This window comes from Thermobia domestica, chromosome 18 (genome assembly GCF_964235325.1).
Source record: "Thermobia domestica chromosome 18, izTheDome1.hap1.1, whole genome shotgun sequence".
In the NCBI taxonomy this organism is placed as follows: Eukaryota; Metazoa; Arthropoda; class Insecta; order Zygentoma; family Lepismatidae; genus Thermobia; species Thermobia domestica.
Genome location: NC_137471.1, coordinates 65494316 through 65513287, shown reverse-complemented (window position 1 = coordinate 65513287; position 18972 = coordinate 65494316). Strand labels below are relative to the sequence as shown.

Genomic DNA, 18972 nt, shown 5'->3' with positions numbered 1-18972 from the left:
CGCACACAAAATGAAAGAGAATGAACATGAAAAGGGGGAAAGAGATGATACGCCCACCTGCAGAGTGGAATTCGGTAGCAACAAGTTACACGTGCTAAAATGCTGTGCGCATGGACATGACGCGAATCGGTATATAATGGTATTCACCTAAAGAAGTACCTCGACTTAACCTTACCGACCCCAGACGCGCGTACCTTGAGGCAGAGCTATTTAGTGCAAAACGGCAATACACCAACCATACCATCTCCGCTACTTTACATATAAGTAACTTTTTTTCTTACAGTTCTTCTTTAACAGATTTAAATATGGTGTATTAAGTTCTACATTTGCATAAGATTGGCAGTACCTTGATGGAGGTTAAATAATAATAAGACTGGAATTCAGCGTGTGCCTAATATATACATATAGAGTATATTTGTGCTGTTCATTTTCCTGTTTTTTCTTTATAGTTTTCGAGATGCTTATCCTATAACAATACAACATGAAGCCACAATTTTGTCTACGAAGTTGTTTTTTTTTTTTTACCTACTCATTGGATTCTTCAAAACCATTTTTTTTTATATACTGGTTCATTTACCTGCAAACGAGATTTGGTTATTTGTAGTTCAGCGTCACTTTTCAGCACCTAAGCTATATGAGACGTGAACTTACAGTTTAAGTTGAATCCGAATTCCGTAATACTCCACACTCAAAATCGAACCCGGAACCCTGTGCACCAAAGTATGCACGCTTGCCACTAGACCAGCGAACAGGCTACCTGCAAAGAAAAAGAAAGTTTATTCACATTTAGTCTTGCAATGAATAACAGGGTATTATAAATTTGTTCAGGAAATTAGTTGTTAATTGTATATTGTTTACCATGTTCTATGAAGGAGACTTTTTTTTTCATTTTTATTTTTCTTGCTTGAGAATGTCATGCTTGGCTGACAAGTAGCTGCAAGAGACCAACCAAACTGACGTAAATACGCGATTATTATTCTTTCCTTGTAACCTTGAAGTTCCGGGCTCGAGTCCCGCCATTAGCCGAGAACATCGTTCAGAAAAAAATCCTTCTCACCTTTCAGGAAAGAAAACATCCTCATACTGCTGTATCATTAACTTTCTTAATAACAAAAATTTATTTAATAAAATTTTCTGCAGCAGAATGATGTAACCAAGTTATATATATATATATATATATATATATATATATATATATATATTGTCTGTTTGAGAATGTTAAGTAATATATTTGGATTTTATTACATGTTTGGAATTCCTGGAGTTCTGTAGGTTCGCACCTTACATAAAAATGAAATGAAATGAAATCTTTGAGTTTTACGTCCCACGATTATGCCGGTTAGGCTAAAGGAGACGGTGATGATGAGTAATGAATGAAATGGTGGAATGAAGAAAGTGGGAGGAAACGGGAGACCCGAGGAAACCCATGCACATGGTTTTTGTCCACCACAAAGTTAACTTGGCAGGGGCTGGGATCGAACCGGGGACCTCAAGCACCAGAGGTCTACCACTGAGCCACCGCGGCCCACATCTTACATAAACTACAGCGCTAAAAGATGTAAAACTCCGTGTAAACATACCGGGAAAGTATTATTACCATTAATAGGTATAACAGACATTCATGTACAGAAATATCATATAAACAAATTTAACATAAAATATGTGTAAAACAAAATAAAAGATAAAGAAGGTAGATCACGGTTGCACATGATCATATTACCCCAATATTCTCCGATTGTCACTGAGGCATTGTTTCAAATCAATATAACTCTTTTAAAATTAAACCCAGGCCGTTTCTGTAGTAATGTTAAAAGGAGGATGAACTAATGGTAAAATGCATACTGCTATAATAACATAACCAAAATACTATTTGACAGTCAGACCAACTATTTAGAATTAGGCCATAACCCGTACCGTGTTGTCCCAAAAGAAGATAAACAATATTCTATGGACCCGCACATTATTCGACCTCTGAGGTTTATTCGCAATCTCACTGAAACACTTAACTTACCCACTACTCAGGTTTACTCGCAACCTCATAATGATCTTAATTTTCAGTTCAAGTTTAATCGCATCCCTACAATAATTTAAATTCTCAATTCAGTTTTACTCGCAACCCTATAATAATCTTGATTCTCAATTCAGGTATAATAGCAACCCTACAATAATTTAACTCTCAATTCAGGTTTAATAGCAACCCTACAATAATTTAAATTCTCAATTCAGGTTTAATAGCAACCCTACAATAACTTTAATTCTCATTTCAGATTTAGTCGCAACCCTATAATAATCTTGATTCTCAATTCAGGTTTAATAGCAACTCTACAATAATTTTAATTCTTAATTCAGGTTTACTCGCAACCCTATAATAATCTTAATTCTCAATTCAGGTTTAATAGCAACCCTACAATAATTTTAATTCTCAATTCAGGTTTACTCGCAACCCTATAATAATCTTGATTCTCAATTCAGGTTTAATAGCAACCCTACAATAATTTTAATTCTCAATTCAGGTTTACTCGCAACCCTATAATAATCTTGATTCTCAATTCAGGTTTAATAGCAACTCTACAATAATTTTAATTCTCAATTCAGGTTTACTCGCAACCCTATAATAATCTTGATTCTCAATTCAGGTTTAATAGCAACTCTACAATAATTTTAATTCTCAAATCAGGTTTACTCGCAACCCTATAATAATCTTGATTCTCAATTCAGGTTTAATAGCAACCCTACAATAATTTTAATTTTCATTTCAGATTTAGTCGCGTCCCTCAATGATTTTAATTCTCAATTCAGGTTTACTTGCTTCTCTACAATAATTTTAATTCTCAATTCAGGTTTACTCGCAATCCTGTAATAATCTTGATTCTCAATTCAGGTTTAATAGCAACTCTACAATAATTTTAATTCTCAATTCAGGTTTACTCGCAACCCTATAATAATCTTGATTCTCAATTCAGGTTTAATAGCAACCCTACAATAATTTTAATTCTCAAATCAGGTTTACTCGCAACCCTATAATAATCTTGATTCTCAATTCAGGTTTAATAGCAACCCTACAATAATTTTAATTTTCATTTCAGATTTAGTCGCGTCCCTCAATGATTTTAATTCTCAATTCAGGTTTACTTGCTTCTCTACAATAATTTTAATTCTCAATTCAGGTTTACTCGCAATCCTATAATAATCTTGATTCTCAATTCAGGTTTAATAGCAACTCTACAATAATTTTAATTCTCAATTCAGGTTTACTCGCAACCCTATAATAATCTTGATTCTCAATTCAGGTTTAATAGCAACCCTACAATAATTTTAATTCTCAATTCAGGTTTACTCGCAACCCTATAATAATCTTGATTCTCAATTCAGGTTTAATAGCAACCCTACAATAATTTTAATTCTCAATTCAGGTTTACTCGCAACCCTATAATAATCTTGATTCTCAATTCAGGTTTAATAGCAACCCTGCAATAATTTTAATTCTCAATTCAGGTTTATTCGCAACCCTATAATAATCTTGATTCTCAATTCAGGTTTAATAGCAACCCTACAATAATTTTAATTCTCAATTCAGGTTTACTCGCAACCCTATAATAATCTTGATTCTCAATTCAGGTTTAATAGCATCCCTACAATAATTTTAATTCTCAATTCAGGTTTAATAGCAACCCTACAATAATTTTAATTCTCAATTCAGGTTTAATAGCAATCCTACAATAATCCTACAATAATGTTAATTCTCAATATAAGATTAATTGCAACACTACAATAACTTTAATTCTCATTTCAGGTTTAGTCGCATCCCTACAATGATTTTAATCCTCAATTCAGGTTTACTCGCATCCCTACAATAATTTTAATTCTCAATTCAGGTTTACTCGCAACCCTATAATAATCTTAATTCTCAATTCAGGTTTAATCACAACCCAACAATAATTTTAATTCTCAATTGAAGTTTATTTGCAACCCTACAATAATCTTAATTTCAAATCCAAATTCCGTAGACACAAAAGGTATATCCGGATAAGACAGTGAAAGGTGCCCTTTCACGGATTGCTGTGATATTTATACGAAAGGGTGCCTCATATCCAAAGATAACTTTGGCCGGAAAATCAACTTCAAATTCCTTCGAATTTCGAAGTTATTGTTAAAAACTTGGAAGTCCAAAATTGTTCATATCTCGGAAACGACGTAAGTTACGAGGGTGAAACAAAATATGAATATACTTTGCTTAAAGGGACTTGCCGAAAACTAGAAACAACGTATTTCGTCCTTCAAATTCCTTGCGAAAAGCGCGTCGAAAATATTCGAATTCAAATATTTTGTGCTTTATATTTAAGTGACCACCTTCTAATTTTCACCATAGAAGTAGCACCAACCCACCTATAATATATCTTGACCATCGTTTGATACTCGCGGTGCTACTTGGTGTAAAATGAGAAAAACAAAAGTCGGGCACGCCTGGAAGATATGCAACCCATGTTGCGCCTTAAATGTTTTGGCCAGTACGAACTGTCAAAAGTCAAAGATGGTCGAGTTTGAATTTCTGACTCTGCATAAATGGTTCTATATGACAGTATAACTCTCATAATCAGAGCACTAGTGGCATTGATTTTCAGTCTGGATACCAATATTTTAAATCGCAATTTATAGAAAACAGCGTTTTTGATTATCCCTACATATAATGTATACCCACATATAATGTACAAAATATCGTAATGCATAAAATGGTGATAATACAAAAATATTCAAAATGTTTTTACAATGCCTTTCCTGTGTTAGCAAACATTACAAGGAAAATGAAGGACACACTATGTGGAACCTTTAATCTTAATCTTTATATGCGTTTATTACTGGAGTGACAAGACCGGCAATACACAATTTGCTTAAAATCTCTTTAGGCCGAACAATCTTAGCAAGGTATCAAACATGCATGTAAAAGGTAAGAAATGTTTGTAACGACATATGAACAACATCAAACTGTTCGATTCCCATGTGCACATTCACAATTATACTGCTTTAGATCCGAATACCATACTGAATTTGTAACAAAATCAATATAACACCTGTATATCTTCCTACTACGTCGAGATCGTACCTGGAATTTAACGGTGTTGGTATTTTCTTTCAGGAAATGGAAATTGATTCCATTATCTTTATCCATCATTACATGAGTTGAGTTGATTTTGAGTTTAACGTCCCTTTCAGCAGCGATTGTATATGAGACGTAGACCTACTGATTAACGTGGAATCTGAACCACATGAGCTCCCACCGGGAATTGAACCCGGGTCTCCCACGCCGAAAATGCATATGCTAACCGCTTAGCCATGAAAGAAGCCGAGTAGGAAACTTCCTGAGACAACTGATAGGAACCTGTAAAAGAATTTTTAGATCTCTTTCTGTCAACTTCGGGAAGTCCAGGATGTCTGAAGATGTCCCAACCGTGCTCTTCTATCTCTGCGATGTTCCATTTGTTGAACTTCCTCGTCGAGGCCATCGTCAGTATTAAGACGATTACCAAAAGTTCTATGTAAATAAGAAGCTATCTGACATAACAATCCAACTTGAGAAAGCAACTTGTTGTCCACTTGGTGACGTAAAAGACAATACTTGTTCAAGAATACCATGAACGGCCTCAACATCCCAGCGAATTTTTGTAATATAGCGGGAAAAGTTCGTCTTAGCCATAGTGAATGCCTGCGCTTACCTTTCAGTGTAGGCATTAAAACTGTAAATACTCTTTCTTCCAAATATTCAGTTGTATCCCGAAAGCTGTGATTCACACAATAAATATTACCTTGTGCCATGAGAATCTCTAACCCGTGTGGATCTTATATGTTGGCCGCAGCATATCTACAATATAACCTGTCTTAGTATAAATAGTAAATAACTTACATAGAGGCAACTTTTTTTTTCGTCCAGGGTACGATTGTTATTGATGCTCATTATTCAACTTTTCGCCGTGCCGAATATATCTTCCATCAAAGATTAGTACCAAACGGTCAACAGTATTGTAAAGTTTCGTTGCCACAATAGTTTTTTTTTTTTTTTTTTCAATCGTTATGAGTTTTTCTCGCGAACAGGCTGCGACTTCTAATTTATAGGGTAAAATTATATTTTTCGAAGGACGTCATTACAAATGCACACATATCCGAAACTTTCTGTTCCCTTTCCAGCCCTTGAATTGCAGTACTACAACTATTCCAATTGTCAGTGTTCAGTTTAAACAAAAACATAACACTAGTTAAATGACAGTTCGATTATCAGCGGCACTAGCTCTCTCACACGGTTTCTCGAAGAGGTACGATTTTGAGAGTTATACTGTCATGTAGAACCATGCATGGCGAGTCAGAAATTCAAACTCGACCATCTTTCACTTTTGACAGTGTTCGTGGAGGCCAGAACATACATTGCGTAACGTGGGTTGCATATCTTCCGGGCGTGTCCGTTTTTGGTTTTCCTCGTTTCACACCAACTTGCACCGCGAATATCAAACCATGGTCAAGATATATTATAGGTGGGCTGGTGCTACTTCCATGGTGGAAATTAGAAGATGGTCACTCAAACATAAAGCAAAACTATTTGAATTCTAATATTTTCGACGCGCTTTTTGCTAGGAATTTGAAGGGCGAAATACATTGCTTTTAGTTTTCGTTAAGGCACTTCAAGCAAAATATATGCATATTTTGTTTCATCCTCGTAACATAAGTCGTTTCCGAGATTTGAACAAATTTTGATTTCCGAATTTTCAACAATAATTACGAAATTCGAAGGAATTTGAAGTTGAATTTCCGGTCAAAGTTATCTTTAGATATGAAGTAACTTTGGTATAAATATCATGGCAATCCGTGTAAGGGCACTTTTCAGTGCCTTATCCGGCTACACGCTGCCGGATAAGGCAGTTCACTGCTGCCGGCAGTGAACTGAATCCGGTTACACTGCCGATGCCGTTTAAATCCAAATTCAGCTCCTATTAATTCTCCTAAGGGGGATGGTGACATATAAAAATCATTTAAAATAACCGATATTAGTGTCGAATTCATAGTTTCTGCTGTTTCTAAGTTGATTGGTGACAGTTTTGACGTCCTTTATGTCCAAAATGAAACGTATTCTCCCCATGCGAAGAACAGACATTCTGCTAGTGATCGATAAAATTAAGCCACGGTGCCGCAGTCAGTAAGGCGGCTAGGGTTCGATCTCCCCGGCAGTTATTCTTTATTTTCTGTTCCCTCTTACGTCCAAACCGTGATAAACAGTGCCACGTACTACTAAAGCACGCTGATTTGCTGTTGGCCTCCAACGCTTGTACTCTTCCGGAAAATAGTTCATAACTTTCAGTTATTACTTTTACTATGAAACAAGCGTATAAAAGTACGTTATTTTCATAACAAGTTAGGGTAACTGATAGAGGGATGCACTTAGAATTTTCGAACGCTTAATTGTTTTAACGATTGATCAGAAATTTAGATAATTGAAATTACTACTTTGATAAGCAGTTTTTCATGTTCACACGCGGTCTGGATATCCTCAAGATTGATTGACAGAAGGAATCCACCGCTTCAGAACGTAAGAATATTAAAATTATTCTTATAATTACTTCAAATATATGAAGAAATATGCGAATATCCCTAGAATATGCACTAACCTTCAAAAGAAGCGTTCACATATGTGTATTCTTCTTCTTCTTCTTTTTTTTAATTGACTCTAGTGATGAATAAACATGATATCGTCTGTCACCAGTTTCATCACTGTTATTCCTGGCTTTCTACATAGAACCAGGCTTTGTAACCTTTTGTAGAAAAATTTAAATTTAAATGGCTCGTAATTTGTCTTACTTACTAACTAACCAAACTAACTAACTCTATGGCATATGGAACCCGGAGGTTCAATGCCGCGTTCACAAAATCTCTCCACTGACTTCCATCCTTAGCTAACTGCATCCAGTTTCTACTTTGTATTCCAATCTCTGCGAGATCCACCTTAATATTGTCCTCCCATCTGTGACTAGGTCTTCCTAATGGTCGTTTTCCGATTGGTCTTCTAGTCAAGACTTTGAAAGCGTTTCTACTTTCTTCCATTCTAGCTACATGACCCGCCCACCTAAGCCTCCTAGACTTGACGACCCTAATAATGTTGGGTAAATCATATCCATTTTCTTCCCACCTAACTTCCTGAATTCCTACTACGTCCATCCTGTATTTCTCTAACTCTCTCGTTACGGATTTTAACGCGCCTGCTCTATAAAGACTCCTAATATTCCATGTTCGAAATCTCATGTCCATTTTCTTTTGCTGAGGTCGTGCCAAGTTATCAGTCCTTGTCCGAGGCTTTTGTGAATATTTCTGAACAAGTGCTTTTTTTTTTTTACAATTCTAAATCAACGAGAAAGTAATGTGGACCGAAAATCAAACTAAGGACCACGTACTCTGTAGGGCAGCACAATTGTAGACTGACTTTAAAATCCGTGCTAAGTGACAAAATGAAAATGTGGAGTAGAAAGCCCAGATTTTACTTCAGAACTAATGGCACATAGACCCATGCGTATTCTTCTGTCTATTATTTGAACTACAGACAGAACCACAGACGCGTTAGTTGACACAAAAAAATGCATAACTTTTGTGACTCCAGCAAAACGTTTAGATGCATAACTTTTAAGGATGCAACTAAATGCATAATGAAAACTGTGTTAATTGATGCATTTGTGTGCATAAAATTTATTATGCAGATAAACGTTTTGCTGAAATCACAAAATGTTATGCAATTTTTTGTCTCCTACTGAAGCATTTACATGCATTAATTGAAACAATGGTTGGTATCGCTGGTTGCATATTCCCTAAATATACAGGATTTCCAAGGGTGTGAAAACGATTAAATAAATTTAGAACACTACTAAAAATATGTAATCGAGGCTTTTTGGGTAATGCAGGACAGAGTACAGATATTCCATATTACATGAGAGCCTCTACGGCCATTTTGGAAGTAGTCATACTGGATTTGAGTTAATTAAGTGAAATATAGACTTTACGATACACTACTATTTTTGAAATAAAGTGTGATTTTTAAAGACATTAACAAGATTGTTTTCTATATTCTTTGTTAACGAAATTTTGATCACATAGGTCTAGATACAAAAACTTGTCATTGTAAATTTATGATCATAATTTTGTTCAGGATGCAAACAAGTAGAGAGGAAACTACCATAATATCGTTACGAAATCACACCTTATTTCAACAATAGTATCGGATCGTAAAGTTCCCATTTCACTGAATTAATTAAAATCCAGTATGATACCTTCCAAAATGGACGCAGAGGCTCTCATGTAAAGTGGAATATTTTCACTCTGTCATGCATCACACTAATAAACCTCGATTTCATAGTTTTGGTAGTGTTGTAAATTTATTCCATCGTTTTCACATCCTTGACAACCCTGTATATCAGATGTGCAATATACAATTTAGGCCACTCAATTTATGAGATCCATCTAAACTATGTCACAACCATTATGAGAAAATAGTTACAAAAATAAGGCCTTCAAATAGTATATCTTACAAGTCAAAAAAGAAAAAGAACTCAATTTATTATACCTAGGTACATAGCTTTTTTTTACAGGTTGCTCTACAAGAGCAGTTTTGCCATTTTCACTAAAGCTAAAATCCCAAATTATCTTTGGTGAAATAAAAGAACATGGGTCAATGTTAGAAAAATCGTACCGATAGCAAATCTAGCGATGAGAAACACAAAACTTTACAGAGTAAAAAAAAAAAAAAAAAAAAAAAAAAAAAAAAAAAGGAAACTACCAACTCAGATTATAAATCAAACTTTGTATGTCTATGTTCTCTGAATCTTTCTATCGCTTTTTTATAATATATTTTAGTATACTAATTTATGCCCGTTTCGCCTTCTTCCATTTCGCCTTATGCCCTCAAAACATTTTGCCATACAACCAATAAGGATGTTATCTTAAGGCGGAAGGGGAATTCCCGTTTGGCCTTTTCCTGCTTGACCTTATAACATACAAGGGAATTTTCACTCTGTTTCTGTAACAAAGAGGGATTTATCTTATTCTCAACTGCAACGTCTCTTCTATTTCAGACAAATTAAACTCAAATATCTTAGAACATAAAGTTTATTATCACACCCGAAATAGCATATCAAGTTTCTATGTGGATATAATATGAAACAGCATCAGTATATGAAATTACATCAATTTCACTGTTCTTAAGTCTATCTTTTAGGCGGTGAATCCTGTCGTCAAACCGTCTCTACCTTAGCTTTCTAAGTGTTTCCTGATAACCCACTTGAAGAAGTACTCGCAATCTTTCATTTTCACGTTGCCTGTCTTTCATTAATTCAATGGAAGAATGTATGTCTAAGTGATCCCTTGATGCCTTTCTTCGTAATTTGACGTGCCACTGTCTTGCATTGTTAGTCATTTGTTCTTGATCGTTTTCAAAGTGATTCCACAAGTCACTGCAAATAGGTAAAAATACATCATTAGCACATTAAAAATTCAAAGGATTGCAGGAGAATCTACGTTGGAAAGTCGATGGCAAAATTTTGGGTGAACCTAATTTATTTCTTTTGCAAAGCAAAAGAATGTGTTCTTTTGATAATTTACAAATCAGTGAATGTAGAATCTTCAATACATGCACGTCGCAAGAAAAACTAAATTACACTTTACATTTGGTGTTAATGGAAAAAATGCTATACTGTAGAGTGCTCGGAATAGCTTAATTAATGATTTAATAATAAAAAACAATAATTAATTTTTTGCACTAAACGCCATCTATTTATGTAGGAAAGAAAACATACTTACAGAGAAAATAACGTGTCACCATCATCCAGCCAAGTGTCTATAAGATAATCATGGAACTCCTCCTTCATAGAACGTCAGGCGCATCTTCTTGCAAACGTACAAACACTACATCTAAACGGGAAGTTGGTACCAGAGGCTGTGCTGCTGCATGTCGAATCCATCTTTTTACTTCAGTGTTCTCTTTGTACAATTGAGAAAGTTCTAACTGCTGAACCTTCCTCCAAACAGACTGAGAGAAGTGAAAGGAACATCCTGTGATTTTAACCAGGAAATACTTTATTTATAGCATTGATTGCTACTTTCTTAAGATCAATAGAAACTTCTTTCAATTTGAAACGCAGTCCAAATTTCTCAGCTTCTTCCATGATTATCTCCAGTAATCTTACATGTGTCTCTTGCTTTTTACTGGGCAATATGCAGAAGAGGAGAACAAATACCTGGCCGAAATATTTTCCGTGCAGGATGTACATTTGGGAGAAAAGGAGAGGTACAGTCTTAAGTGTCCCTCCATTACAATCCTGTCGCACTGACACATAATTTTCAAAGTTCCAATAGTGCCGAAAACCTATTGAAGATAGAAAGACTAGAATAAACAACACAGACATTCTAAAGAAAATGCTTTAATATTAATATTCTTACTCCTATTACTATTGTCATAACAGATTTTCACGATTAAAAAAAAAAGAAAAAGAAACAAGAAGAACGTAAGAAATGATAAACTATTTTCTTGATTACTAAAATATAACTTACACGAATTCTACTGGTGTCATCGCCTTCATCCCCCAATAAAAGTATTTGCCGTCCTGCGTTTGCGATAGTGGTGCCCGGTTCATGCTCGCACGTTATATAGAGAGTGTTTAACGGCACCAAAAATAGGGACAACACATGCAGTTTCACCACAGTAATTTCCCTTAGCAATCTTCTTCCTGGAGAGAAGAAAATAAACTCATTTTAAACATCAACAGCAAAAAAAAAAAAAGTCGTACTTTCCCTCTAGAAAGTAAAGACAGACGGAATATTGCTTAACTACGACCGGTTAATTGTGTTACACTATAAATAATAAAAAAAAAATGGACTATGTATTTGTGTGCTAGCTAGGATGCCATTTAAGAAAAGTTCCACATCTAAAGTTCTAAAATAACTTTTGGAAAAGTTGCACGAGTAAATATTAGAAACATGCAGAGAAGCTTCAGTGTCAAAATTACTTATACCTTATTACAACTATTATATATACTTACCTATACTTACCTATATGTCTTAGTAATTGTTGATGTTCGTTCTTCCGCCGCTCTCTTCTTCATATGTGAGGTACAAATACAAGGCTACATGAGCAATTTTTTAAACAGTGACGCAGATAACACAAAATTCTGAATACTTGCTTTGATTATACGCTATTCTGTTTGTTCAAACGTAAATACTACTAGCATTACAAATGTTTTCCAAAATGACACTAAATTTCCCTATCATAACTTGAAAATCCCCTTCGCTGGTGTAAGGCGAAATGGAAAGGGCAAAGGGGAATTCCTGTTTCGCCTTACAATCAAATTAGCATATACTATCTTAGCATCATAACCTGAAGTAACGAAAACAGGCACAAGGCGAAACGGGAAGACATCCAAAGTTTCATTTTAAAATCATCTGAAAGAATTGTTCACTTACATTTCCCTGTTTTTAATTATTAAAGATATATTTTGCAAACGGACAAATACGTGGACGTTTCGAATTAGGTACAAAAATATGAAAACTGTTCTTGTGATGTATAATTACAATATTCTAAAAAAGTTATATTTCTGGGATAAAAGTCTGTAGGTCTATAGTAATTTACCATGTTAAATTCAAATCTGAAATCAGAATTTCGCTATCAGGTTTACTTTCTCAGTAATATAGGATGTTACGTAAGTACACGACGCATGTTCTAAAAAAAAAAAAAAAAAAAAAACTGAAAATGGAACAGTAACTAAGACGTTACTGGTTTAGCCTGTAGCATGTTTTCTAGTACGTGTGTCTCTTGTCTCTACTGACACATCATCAGTAGCCTTCTGACATGCTGAGTTATGTTTCTTTCATTTCTCATTCATGAAACTACGAATTTTAATTAAAAATGAAGTAACAGTCAGTTTAAATCTCATAATCAAATTGAATTCATTGGAAGAACATAACACTAGTGGAAAATCCTGTTAACCTCTGAAAAGTTAACCTGATAATGATACCAGAAATTACATTTGAAATTTCCTTTCCTTATTATACGCTGTGTTAAAACGGCACCATTCACATTTCCCTATCATGTCCCTGAAACGGAAAGTTTGAGGGGAAAAATAAGGCTTTTGGTAGAAAAAATCCCTTTTTTCTATTTTGGGTCCCTCCGGAACACCCTGTGTTAACACACAGATCTCAAAATAAACTGAAAAATACTAAATGGTGTACGAAACGTGTGTACAAAATTTCAAGCTTCTATCTTGAATAGTAAGGATGGGAGAAACAAATTACCAATCAGCTAAGAACATCCCCAAAGTGGCCCAGATGACTCAAAAAGATTCGGATGTAATATAAAAATTTTCTGAGACATCCTAGGGTCATGTTTTACACTTCATTCTCATCAGAATAGAACAGTCTTTCAAACGGTACCATTCATATGTTTCCGTCATGTATCTGAGGCGGGAAAATTGCAAAAAATGGGATTTTTGTTAAAATATCCCTTTTTAGCATTTCTGGACTCCTCCCCCCCTGTGTTAACACACAGATCTCAAAATCAACTGAAAAATGTTAAGGGCATAGTGAATATGTCTACAAAATTTCAAGCTTCTATTTAGAACAGTAAGGTAAATATATATATATTAACACATGTGCTAAGAATATCCCCACAATACCCCAAATTCCCGCAAAAACGGGAAATTTTCTAAGACATCCCTATTTACCCTAGGATCATGGTTCGTACCTCATTTTCATCAGAATGGAAAGTACTTTCTAACGTTACCAATCACATGTCTTCATCATGTATCTGAGGCGGGAAAATCTCGATAAAGAGATTTATTAAAATATCCCTTTTTAAAACCTTTTTACCCGTTTGAACACAACTTGGGGCACCGCAGAGATCTGAAATATATCTGTAGAATACTAAGGAGTACACTGAATGTATGTGCAAAATATCGATCTTCTAGGTGCAAAAGTAAGCCCGCCAAAAAATAATATGCCCACAGTACCATAAATTCCCGTTTAAAACAAGATCTCAGATAAAAATTTCCTGAGACATCCTTATTTACATTAGCATTATGGTTCGTACCTCATTCTCTTCAGAATAGAACAGCCTTTGAAACGTTTTCCATTCGCATGTCTCCGTCGAGTATCTGAGCGGGAAAATCGAGAAAAAGGGAATTTTTGTTATACATGCAAAAGTAAGTAAATCAAAAAATAGTAAAAATAAGCCTAACAAAAAATTCTTTAGTTTTAAGTTATGACGTATCACACCCTATGTTTCGACCCAGAAAGGCGTAAAACCATACGTAACGTGTTCTAGAACGCTTCCACTCTAGAAAAAAAGCTTTATTAGTACTTTTTAAATCGAATAATGAAAATACAACCCTAACGTATAAACATATACGATATATGTAAGGGTTAATGCCGTGCTACTGTTTTTAACCTTCAATTTATTTCCTGCTCAATAGTAGGCATACCCGTGTTTTGTCAATATTTACTTCAATATCACGAAATCGGGGCTTTTGGCCCGATACTCTAACCAAAACATCACAATTACGTGACCATGTGAGACTTTTAGTAGATACTCAACTATTGGTATGTGCAGGACAAGGGCGCCGTTTTCTGTGTAACTTTGGAGGGCCCTATGAAAGATATGCATTAGTAGAAAGGAAAAGTGAACGACCATGTACTGTAGAAATAGGAGAACCTGCTTCAACTTAGCAATTTGGCCCCCCTCGTTAGAGGACCATTTCAACTTTGGGGGTCCCAGACCACTAAACCCCCCAGGATCGGCGCCCTTGGTGCAGGAGTAACAACTTATGCGAGTTAAATGAAGTGTTTCTAAATAATTAACCTTCACCTAATAAGAATATTAAGTATTAATAATAATAATAATAATAATAATAATAATAATAATAATAATAATAATAATAATAATAATAATAATAATAATAACAGCGGTTCGGAGTTCACGCATGCATCGGATATATTTAATGAGAATCAAGCAGCCACTAGCATGAGTCACTTCAACATACAGTATGTACTGTAGTTAACCTAAATATTTCTTCACTCCTTTGTGGATTTTTGTAGGAAACGAGTTTCTTCTGAGAATCCCTTATGACTTTGTCTCTATTCTTGTTGCTATTTTTGTTTTGCTAACGGTACTTTTCTTAATAACTACATACTTGCACTACCTAACACAATAATATCGAATTTTAATATACACTTACCTCCGTTTTTCTAAGCAGACTCCAGCACTAGACAAAAGAACACACACAATAACAAGTCAGTATTCGCTCCACAACAACACGAAAACCAGTCGAGCATGCGCAGTAAGTGCTGGAGACTAGCTTCAAACAAAACACGACAGGTGACGCTCACATCAAGAAGAAATGCATCAGTTCCGATGCAAAGATCTGGATCAATTGAGTAATCTTAAACCACAATGCATTTATATGTCTCAAATGACCCATTTTTTATTTTCGATCGTTCTCTAGGGTTGAAAATGCTGCGCATCAGTGACAAAAACGAAATTTATACATATTAACGCGCCATTTGATGCACGTAAATGTTTCAAATTTCCTATGATGCACTTGTAGTTCTGTGTGTACTTCTAGATAGCCCGATTTTAACTGAGCAGTGTTAGGCACTTAGCCAACATTTTGACATCAAACTGAACTTTTTTCCACTTTTGTCACTTAGCACGGATTTCATTTTCAGTCTGTAATTATTTTCTATGTGCTTTATTTATTATTAGTATATCATTATTATCATTTAAGAACTCAAAAGAAATGTTTGATGTACTAATAAGGAAAAGTTGTTTTAAAACAGAAAATTAAGTGCTAGTCAACCCGGATACATACCAGTATATAACAACAGCAAGAAAAGTAATTGCCTTAGGCAGTTCATTAATCAAACATCATAAATAACTGACATGTTGAGCTGCTAAACAATACATGCATGCTAATGTAGGGCTAATGTTCTTGACTTTTTTTTCTCTCTCGTTCTTAATATGTAAATGACCTTAATATGTAACTCAAGCAAGGCTTTACACGGATCATATAATGAAGTGCGAATTACGTCAAAAAAAAAGGACTTATGTGTGTGAAAAGTATACAAACACTCAAAATTTCTTCTTATCTTGGTTGATCCATGGCTATAGCCTAAAGCTGCGACGGCTTGTTAGATGAAGTTTTAGTTATCTTAAAAAAAAGAAAAAAGAAAAAGAAAAGGGGAAGCGTTAATGAGAGAAAGTTTTCTACAACTTATATTTAGAACCCTTAATTTATATATATATATATAAGTGCTTTCGAATTATGTTACAGACTATCGATCTGACTTTTCCTTCTCATGCAATCTATACCAGAGGTCCAAATGATGCAGCGTGCATTTCCTCTTCCTTATCCTCTAAAATTTATAAGGATCTGTTGAAATTTGTTACTAGCTACAGATCTATATCAATAGTCATATCCAATTCTTTACCTTTGCCCATAATAGACATCGATACTTAGTGCTCTGTCGCGCCGTAAATAATTGGGAATCTACATTGTGGCCAGGAAGTCCCTTTACACTTACTTTATGACTATGTAATTATGTACTGCTTACCTTCTATGTAGCCAAAACATCTGTGTGAGTTTCTCCATGCTTGTAGCGTATTCTTATGTGTCTCCATGTCCCGATTGTTCATCCTCGACAGCATATCATGGGTGACTTTTTGAAATACTGCATGAACTTCATCTTTTACCTGTCCCTTATTAGTGTATTCGGTTTGTCGCACCTTCTTTTTTACAATACCTCCACTTCTTCAGGTGTGATAATAACTGAGGGCCAGCGCAACGGGCTTCAGAAGCCGTTCTGACCTATGTCCGATCCAGTGATTTTGGAAATTTCATTCTAGTGTTCGCCGATGGACAAATCATAAGTGAAAATGCTTGTATCCACCATCCGGACTCACTGGACTGAAGTTTTCGCGCATTTTTTCTGCCAACAGAGGATAACAATGAAGTTAGTATCAATCACAGTATGAAGAATAGGAAAGGAAAATATAACTGCTAGTTTAGTATTAATAGTATTCATATTCCTTTATACAAATTCGTTGTGTAGTATTGAGTGTAAAGAAACTTCCTGGCCATCCTGTATGTATTTAAAATTGATTTAATTTTTTATAAATAATAATAATTTATTGATTTAACATTTATTTGAATATTGGGGCTATGTGATATTGAACCTACTGCTTAGGAACATTCAGTAAACTCACCATAGTTTTTCAAAAAATATTTAATATGTATATAGAAGAATACAGGACGATGAGAAACATTTAAAAAATGTAGAAAATGAGCCACGTACAAGAGCGAGCATTAGGTTTCCAGGGGGGGGGGGAGTATAAGCGACATTTCAAATGTAGTCTCAAATTTTGCGGTAAATAGTCGAAAATATCTATTGGGTTTTCGATCTTCCGAAGCACAATTTCCTCTAAAGGGGGAGGGGGGCAAGCGCCCCACCTTGCCCCCTGATGGGCACCCTTGGCTACGTAGTAGCTAGAGAATGCTATTAAATGAAGTAATTAGCTTTTTTGCAAACCTTTTCTAACAAATCAGGTATTTGGGTGTGCAGTTTATGGTGTCACAATGGTTAGACGCCCAAATTTGTACTCTATACGGAAGGTCTTGAAAACAATGATTAAATTCATGTAATAGTATTTCGCAGATGCCATCTGGATGTCACTTTGTAAACTATTGATGTTCTCCATTGTCTTTTAAGAGTCGTCATCCCGGCGAAATTAAAATACCGCTAATTTTACAGTAATTATGTGATATCTTCAAATAGATAAAAGATAATCGAAATGTGGAACAAGAGCACCCTAGACAATATTATTTTACATGAGATACCGTTATCACGACTCACTTATCTGCTTTCGATTTCGAGCCATTTTGAAAATCGGCATTTATTTTCGCGTTTCTAAACAGCCGAAAACGGAAAGCCACTAGGTGACTTGTGAAAACGGTACCTCACGCAAAATAATATTGTCTAGGGCGCTCTTGTTCCATATTTCAATTATCTTTTATCTATTTGAAGATATCACATAATTACTGTAAAAATTAGCGGTATTTTAATTTCGCCGGGATGAAGACTCTTAAGTTATTTAGTAAATCGAAGAAAGTAGGTTAGAGCGCTTACCTCTGTTGCGTGGGGTCCCTGGTCCGATCCCCAGCCAGGTAAGTTTGTGGTGGACAACATCATGCTGATGGGTTTTCTCGGGGTACTTCCGTTTGCTCCCACTTTTCACGCCACCAATTTTTCTATCATCATTCACTTGCTTTAATCATCGTCTCCCTTGACCTAACGGACATAATCGTGGGACGTTAAACTCAAAGATTTCGTTTCATTAAAAAAACAAAAAATTGGCGTGATCTTAGCGAAGACCCTTGAAATAGTATCCGAAACTTTTCTGATTTTTGTATTCAAACCGTAACTTTGTCCTTACACTGGGCTGTGTTGCGCACGAGGCGAGACGAGACTAGAAATAAGAGTTTCTCGTCTCGCCTCGTATTGATTGTCGAAACATACTTTCTCATCTTGATCCGATTCTCAAAAAGTTTTTTTCGACTCGTTTTGAAATGTTTCTCGCCTCGTTTGTAAATTCATGTACAAAATATATGCTCTGATTTTTTCTTGATTCCATCCAGAATTTATCAGAATCCTTCGGGGTCACGAGAGATTCACGAAGGATATGGTGAAAAAAATGAAATGAAATCTTTGAGTTTTACGTCCCACGCTTATGCCGATTAGGCTAAAGGAGACGGGATGATGAGAAATGAATGAAATGATGGAATGAAGAAAGTGAAAGGAAACGGGAGAACCCCGAGAGAACCCACGCACACGGTGTTTGTCCACCAGAAAAATCACTTTGCGCTAGCTGGAATCGAACCAAGTATCCCGGAGGTGAATGCTTTACCA

The 18972-nt window shown here is 35.3% G+C and overlaps 1 protein-coding gene and 1 long non-coding RNA gene across 2 annotated transcripts in view; one reads left to right on the top strand and one right to left on the bottom strand.

The window, feature by feature from the left end:
- LOC145675469 (protein-L-histidine N-pros-methyltransferase) overlaps positions 1-18972 on the top strand; it is a 406706-nt gene that overhangs the window by 159787 nt on the left and 227947 nt on the right. The window lies entirely within an intron of this gene.
- Positions 9587-11632, bottom strand: LOC145675470 (uncharacterized). The gene is made up of 2 exons (XR_014129126.1): positions 10822-11632; positions 9587-10475 (listed from the first exon to the last, which is right to left on the bottom strand). It is a non-coding gene; the product is annotated as an uncharacterized LOC145675470 (long non-coding RNA).